This window comes from Juglans microcarpa x Juglans regia, chromosome 5S, assembly GCF_004785595.1.
Source record: "Juglans microcarpa x Juglans regia isolate MS1-56 chromosome 5S, Jm3101_v1.0, whole genome shotgun sequence".
Lineage (NCBI taxonomy): Eukaryota > Viridiplantae > Streptophyta > Magnoliopsida > Fagales > Juglandaceae > Juglans > Juglans microcarpa x Juglans regia.
The window spans coordinates 23,758,716-23,764,910 of record NC_054603.1 but is presented as its reverse complement, the minus strand read 5'-3'; the positions used below and the strand labels follow the sequence as shown (position 1 = coordinate 23,764,910).

The window sequence follows — 6,195 nt, the reverse complement described above, 5'->3', positions numbered from 1 at the left end:
ACTGACACTTTTCATAAATAAAAGAGTAATAAAAATCACATAAAAATCACACTTATCAAATACCAACAAACTTAAGTTTTGCTCGCCCTCGAGTAAAAAGAAAAAAGAAAACATTTAAAATAAGCACTAGTTTTATTCGTAAAATTTATTGTCTCAAAAATTGCCTAAAGTTTATAATTCAAAAGAATCATTCAAATCCAAAAGTTAATTCAAAATTCAATTCCACCGCATTATCCATCATCATATTCATACATACTATCATTCTCACTTTATCATTACCTCTCCAGATAGTTTTATGCAAACAAGTAAATAAATAATAGATCTCTAAACACTCCATAAGCTTGCTTTTCAAATCACTTTCTACTTATAGAACAAAAACTATCATCAGGGATCAATAAGTCTTTATTAAGCTTGTAATGTAAGGCTAGGGTAAGGGCTACAAAGAAAATGTAGGATTCAAACAAAGCAAGAGAACTTAAGTTTGAACACCAATAGAACAAATAGAGCATTCTCACTTACAACACAAACATCTATTCTCAATCATTATGAATCTCTCAACATACCTCTCTTTATTGTACTTTCAAGTATCTCTCTCATTTTCCCTCTATTCAGCAGGTTGGACTTTTTTATTATTATTATTTGAAATAAACCATACATTTTCATCTACCTTTGTGGATGACTCTTGTCGACCTTTTCTTGTCGGCCACATAGTAGATGAGTCGACTTTTCACATCTCCAAACTTATGATTTTGATAATATCACTATAATTAACTTTACTTGTAGACCTTCTACCTCTCTTGCCTTTCATACTCTTGTGAACCTATGACTTTGTGTAAACTTAGTTCTCTTGAAAGGTAAGGAAATCAGTGTTTAAGCTCAAATAGGGTAGGGAATATGAGGTTTATAAGAAAGAAAAAAAAAAAGGCCAAAATATAATTTAATAAACCTCAAATGGGTGACTAGGGATAAAGATAATAAATAGGTAATCTTAAAAGGTTCAATCGTTTCAAAGAATGCCTTAATCATTTCCCCAGTAATATTTTGTCTAGGATTTCGCCTAGAGTGTAATTAAACAAGTTATAGAGTAAGTTGAGACCATAAAATTCACATAAAATTTCTTTAGGTATGCAAAACGATTAATGATCATTATAAGCATTCATTGAATATAGAATTTATCAAATTAAGTTAGATCAAATAAAGAATTAACAACTCGACTTAAGTAATGAGAATTTTTCCTAAAAATTATAATCAATTTCAATCATTCTTATCATAGGCTTTTTATTCATCAAACCATACCTTTTTTTAAAAATAAAAAATAAAATAATTTTCTTTCCCCCAAACTTAAATATCACATTATCCTCAATGACAAAGAGGAAAAAAAAAACTAAAGAAGAGAATGAGAGAAGGTAAGAGATGCTCCCTGGATTTTTTTCTTTTCTTTTCTTCCAATTGAATATTTTCCTTGAAGGTGTAGCCATGTACTTTTTGGAGATCTCTCTGCCTCTTCGTTCCTGCAAGATGAAAGTAAAAGAATAAGATTAAGTAAAAAAAAAACTTTAAAAAAATTAAAAAATAAAAACTTGGGTTGCCTCCCAAAAGCGTTTTATTTAAAGTCTATATTTAAATATTATCCTCTCATCATTTATCATTGGCGATATCAATAGAACATTTTTTCGAGTTAAAGTCTCCATCCACACAAGGTTTTAATATATGTTCATTTACTTTAAATGTCCATTTTGTCTTGTGATGGACTTTAACCGCCTCGTAAGGAAAGGCACGGGTCACTACAAACGATCCTTTAACTGCCCCGCAGGGAAAGACACAAGTCACTATAAACGGTCCCAACTACCGAGAGCGCAACTTTCTCCGAGAAGAGTCAAAGTCTTGAGTTAAATAATAAAACTTTATGCCCGACTTCAAACTCCCTTATCAGAATATGCTTATCATGCCATCTTTTAGTTTTATCTTTGTAGATCCGAGCATTCTCATAAGCATCATTGCGAAACTCATCTATCTCGTTGATTTGCAATATTCTCTTCTTGCCAGCCTCTTGTAAATCAAAATTTAGTGCCCTCGTCGCCCTAGAGTTTTCCATAAATGAGCCAATAAAGCGACATCCCGATTAGTGTTTTGAATGCTGTCCTATAGGCCCATAGCACATCATCTAACTTTCTCGCCCAATCTGTCTAAGAGACACTCACGGTCTTCTGCAGTATGTGCTTCAATTCCCGATTAGACACCTTGACCTAGCTGCTCGTTTGAGGATGGTATGGTGTCGCCACGTGATGGGTAACTCCATACTTGATCAGTAGCGCTTCAAATTGGCGATTGCAAAAATGCTTCCCGCTATTACTGATTATGGCCCTCGGAGTGCCGATTCGGGAAAATATGTTCTTCCGCTGGAATTCACTATGACTCTCGCATCATTGGTAGGCAAGACGACCGCTTCCACCTATTTAGAGATATAATCTACAACCACCAAAATAAATTTATTAGAATCTGAGGATGGAAAATGACCTATGAAATCTAGACCCCAAATATTAAATAACTCAACCACTAAAATATTGTTTAAAGGCATCTCATATTTTCTAAACATGTTGCCAACCCTTTGAAAATGATTACATAAATTAACAAAATTAAAAGAGTTTTTAAAAATAGTCGGCCAATAAAAGCCGCATTGTAAAATTTTCGCTACCGTTTTTGCTCCACCAAAGTGGCCGCCCACTTCCAATGAATGGCAGTGTCTGAGTATGCTCTCCAACTCCTTCTCTGGCACACATCTTCTGATTATCTGGTCCGCACAATGCCGGTATAGAAAAAGTTTCCTCCCAAAAAATATTTTAAGTTAGAGAAAAACTTCTTCTTTTGTTGATATGTTATCTCGGTCGGTAGAATTCTAGATACCAAATAATTTACCATGTCGGCATACTATGGAATGACTTGTATAACTATTAATTGCTCATTTGGAAAGGTCTCATTAATTGAGAATTTCTTCTCGCCAGCCGCCTCTTTAAGCTCAAGACGAGATAAATGGTCGGCCATTACATTATCGGTACCTTTCTTATCTTTTATTTTCAAATCAAACACTTGTAAGAGCAAAATCCATCTTAACAGTCTCAGTTTGGCATCCCTCTTCGACAGCAAGTATTTAAAAGCGGAGTGATCGGTGTAGACAACCACCTTTGAACCTATCAAATAAGAACAAAATTTATCAAAGGCAAACACAACCACTAACAATTCCTTTTCAGTAGTAACATAATTATGTTGAGCTTTTGTTAAGGTACGACTTGCATAATAAATAACATGAAGAATTTTATCTTTGTTCTGCCCCAAAACTGCCCCTATAGCATAATCGCTAGCATCACACATTGATTCAAAAGGTAAATTCCAATCCCGTGATACAATAATAGGTACTGTAATTAATTTCTTTTTCAATGTTTCATAAGCAAAGATCAAAAGACATGCGCCTCTATGCAAAGTGCCATAAGGACATGTGAAAGTGGTATTCTCTTGATCATCGGGTGCAATGGCTATTTGATTGTAACTTGAATATCTATCTAGAAAATAGTAGTAAGTGTGGCCGGCAAGTCTTTCTAACATTTGATCAATAAAAGGCAAGGAAAAATGGTCTTTTCGAGTTGCATCATTAAGCCTTTGATAGTCTATGCATACTCGTCATCCCGTGACCGTCCTCGTCAGTATGAGTTCATTGTTGTCATTTTTGATCACGATTATTCCTCCTTTCTTTGGGACGACTTGCACTAGACTTATCCATGCGCTATCTAAGATTAGATAAATGATCCCGGCATCTAACAGATTCAGTACTTCTTTATGCACCACTTCTTTCATAGATGGATTCAGTCTCCTTTGGGGTTGAATAATCGGCTTAAAATTATCCTCCATTAAAATCTTGTGCATGTAAATTGAAGGACTAATTCCTTTGATGTCTGAGATGGTCCAACCCAAGGACATCTGATGTTCCTGCAAGACCCTCAGCAACTTATCCTCCTCTACATCACTCAAGGAAATGTTAATAATAACTGGAAAAGTAGAGTCTTAGTTGTCGGCTAAGATGAGTTTAGCTCTTTCTCTTTCGGTTTTATTGAAGGAGGAAAGGATGGTGTAGCTTCCAAATATCTCTCACACTTCCTAATCTCTTCATCTTCGAATTCAATAGAAGTAGAGTGAGTAAGACATACCTCAAGTGGTAGCTTTGAAAATTCAGCTACATAAGTCTCTCATCGGCCATGACCACATCTCGATTGCTTATTTGAAAGCAAGAATGTACCTCAGAAGGGAACTCCATAGATTTAAATACGTCAAAAGTGATCTGCTCCTCGTCGACCTTCAAAATGAGTTTTCCTTACTTGACATCAATTAAGTTTTTCCCCGTCGCAAGGAAAGGTCAGCCTAGTATCAAAGGGATCTCCTCGTCCTCCTCTATATCGAGCACAATAAAGTTGGCCAGAAAGATGAGCTTATCAACTTTCATCAGTACGTCCTCAATGAGTCATCTCGAGTATTTAATAGATCTGTCTGCCAACTGTAAAGAAATGATGGTCGGCTTTGCTTTTCCAAGACCTAGTTTCCTAAAAATAGAGAATGACATTAGATTAATATTTGTCCCTAAGTCGCATAAATCTTTATCAAAATAAGAATTTCCTATAGTGCAAGGGATCGTAAAACTCTCAGGATCTTTCAATTTAGGTGACAACTTCTTTTGTAAAATTGCATTGCTCTCCTCAATCAACATTACAATCTCATACTCCTCCAACTTCCACTTGTTTGAAAAATGTATCCTTAAAGTTTTTTTTACATATTTAGGCATTTGCTTTAAAGCTTCAATGAGAGGAATATTAATATGCAGTTGCTTAAATATACTTAGAAATTTAGAGAAATGATTATTTATCTTATTTTTTTCTTAATCTTTGCGGAAAATGAATTGGTGGATCATAAATTGAAGGATAATAAGTTTAAGATATAAACTCCTTGGATTTCTTGGGTTTTGAAGCCCCTTTATTCTCCTTAGTCTTCTCAGCTTACCGCTCGGCCGCATCCCGCTTTGCTTCTTTCACCTCGGACTCGGCGTTGTTGGCAGCTTCTATATCTCGCTCAGTACTTACTGTTTGCGGCTAGTCATATGACCACCCACTTCTCAGTGTTATGGATTTGACATGTTCCTTTGGATTAGTCACAGTGTTGCTCGACAAAGTCCCTGTTGTTCTCTCAGTAAGCATGTTTGAGAGTTGACTGATTTGTGCCTCAAGATTGCGGATTGAAGCCAAGTTGTTTTGGATCACCATATCAATCTTTTGCATGTACTGCATAAATATATCCTCAAGTGTCGGTTTCTTCTCTTGCTGTGGAAACTGTTAAGGTGGTCTAGCAGGCCCTTGATTATGGCTCCATGAAAAGTTGGGGTGATTCTCCATCCGGGATTGAACATGTTTGAATAATGATTGTTTTGACATTAGAAACTGGGCACGTAATGGGCTTGTTCATAACTCTGTTGGGCAAAAAGATTCCCCACTTAACAATCTACACTTGAATGATTTCCTGCTCAATGATCACAAACAACATTAGCTTGAATAAATTTGCCAACTGGGCCGCAATTGCGGACATAGATTTAAGATCAATGACGCTGGCTGCCTTCCTTGGCATTGCTCTCTCTGCGGCCCACTAATAGTTGTTAGACACCAACTCTTCCAGAAGTTCATATGCGGCTTCATGGGTCTTACTAATTAACGCTCCTCCCGCAGCCGCATCAACCATAGATCGATTTGTAGGTCCCAAACCGTTGTAAAATGTCTGTACTTGGAGACAGGCTGAGAGGTCGTAATGTGGACACTTGCGCAATAAGTCCTTGTATCTCTCTCATGCCTCATATAATGATTCACCCTCAAATTGGGTGAAGGTAGTAATATTATTCCTTAACTTCGCTATCTTGGTGAGAGAGAAATATTTTGCTAAAAATTTTTGTGCCAACTCCTCCCAAGTGGTGATGATGCCGGATGGTAAAGAGCTCAACTAAGCTTTTACTTTTTCCTCAGGTGAGAAAGAAAAAAGTCTCAATCTAATCACATCATCTGTCACTCTGTTGTGTTTAAAAGTATAACAAATTTCTACGAAATCTGCAATATGAACATTAGGATCCCCTTGTGACAACCCCCAAACTAGACAGTTTGTTGAATCATT

At 36.2% G+C, this 6,195-nt stretch overlaps 1 non-coding gene across 1 annotated transcript; it reads left to right on the top strand.

Annotated features, from left to right (window-relative positions):
- The first annotated feature begins 5,830 nt into the window (after nt 1–5,830).
- Nucleotides 5,831–5,937, top strand: LOC121268713. Its single transcript, XR_005941225.1, has one exon. It is a non-coding gene; the product is annotated as a small nucleolar RNA R71 (small nucleolar RNA).
- Nucleotides 5,938–6,195: the final 258 nt, after the last annotated feature.